At 52.0% G+C, this 1374-nt stretch overlaps 1 pseudogene across 1 annotated transcript; it reads right to left on the bottom strand.

The window, feature by feature from the left end:
• Nucleotides 1-410: 410 nt before the first annotated feature.
• Nucleotides 411-778, bottom strand: LOC308430565 (cytochrome c oxidase subunit NDUFA4-like; annotated as a pseudogene). Its single transcript has one exon. The product of its transcript is annotated as a cytochrome c oxidase subunit NDUFA4-like (transcript).
• Between the last annotated feature and the right edge of the window lie 596 nt (nt 779-1374).

The following is a 1374-nucleotide window of genomic DNA, read 5'->3' as shown; positions in this document are numbered from 1 at the left end:
GGGTTGAGGCGATCTCCAGCAGCTGGACCTTCAAAAGCTACTGCTGCTGTCCGGTAAGGGATTCGTCTATTTAGGGGGTGGGGAGGGACCCCAGAGAGAGGCCACCTGCCCAAGAGCCTATGCCACTCTCGATCAGCTGTATCCCAGGATCCTCTCTCCTGCCGGAACTCCTGAGGCCAAAGCTTATGGGTTCACTTTCCATGTTAGAGAACCTGACCTAAGGTTGAATGCATTTAACTAACGGGCGGGTACGTAGCACCAGTTTCCAGGTTAGGCCCCCAATAAGACCTGCGTCTAGCACTAGTTTCCAGGTTAGCCCCCAACAAATCTGCACCTCCAGGTTACAAGGCTGCGCCTGACACCTCACTTTTTTTTTTTCAAGTTTCAGAGATTTATTCATCAGTGTAATAAACTCCAAAAAAAAAAAAAAAAAAGTCAACATGATTTCATGCAGAGTATTTCCTGCCTTAGTGGAAAAATGTGCAGAAGGCTTCTGAAGACCTTCATTATAACAGCTTTACAGGGAACTTCACAGTTTAGAAGTCTGGGCCTTCTTTCTTCAGCTTGCTGCAGTCCACATTCACTGAGTAGAACTTACATTGTTCACTGGGACCCAGTTTGTCCCAGGGCTCTGGGTTATTCTTCCTGACCCAGCTGAGCCTGGATTGAACAAGGCCAACAACCCAGTGCTGCTCCAATTCCCCCTGCTCCGATAAACACGAAGAGAGGAATCAAGCTGGGGGTGCTTCTTGGCTTGCCCGAGGATCTGGCGGAGCATGTTTGCAGCACAGGCCTACCTACACGGCGAGCAGGAGATTAGGACACACACACTTCTGCAGCCCGGCTGAGCGGACGTCCAAAGTCACCCAGGACCTCCTACCTGAGGAAGAGAGCAGAAGTTGAGTTCAGGGTTTGGCTCCCAGCAGCAGCCAATTATGTCAAAGGCTGTAATGGCCCCCAGTCAGATGCGTACCAGGAGAGATACCCCCTTCTTGCCTCTAGAAATGCTTGCCTGAAATGAAACTGGGCTCCGGCCGCGTCCTACTCTCCGTCAGAGACGGTGACGTGGCCCAAACTCGAGCTTAAATACCCAGCCCCTGATGCGAGTGCATCGGATTCGGCTCCTCCGTGGTCCTTTCCGCGGTCAGGGCCGTTTCCTGACGCAGCAGTCCCACCTCCTGTTTCCCGCCTAAGCAACGGGCCAACAGCTTTTCTCAGTGACGGGTCATTTTCTCAGATGCTTTCACAGAGAAACCAAGAGTCTCTCTACACAGCTGTCTTTGAGCCATCCCTGTTTCTGGAAGTCACCGATCGCCGTATTCCCGTAGGCAACTCCGATGAAACTCCTTGTCCACCGAACTGGAGCTGGACTTT

The sequence above is a fragment of the Micromys minutus genome (assembly GCF_963924665.1).
Source record: "Micromys minutus genome assembly, chromosome: 1".
Lineage (NCBI taxonomy): Eukaryota > Metazoa > Chordata > Mammalia > Rodentia > Muridae > Micromys > Micromys minutus.
Note: the sequence above shows the minus strand (reverse complement) of the source record. Positions and strands in the feature narration are given on the sequence as shown.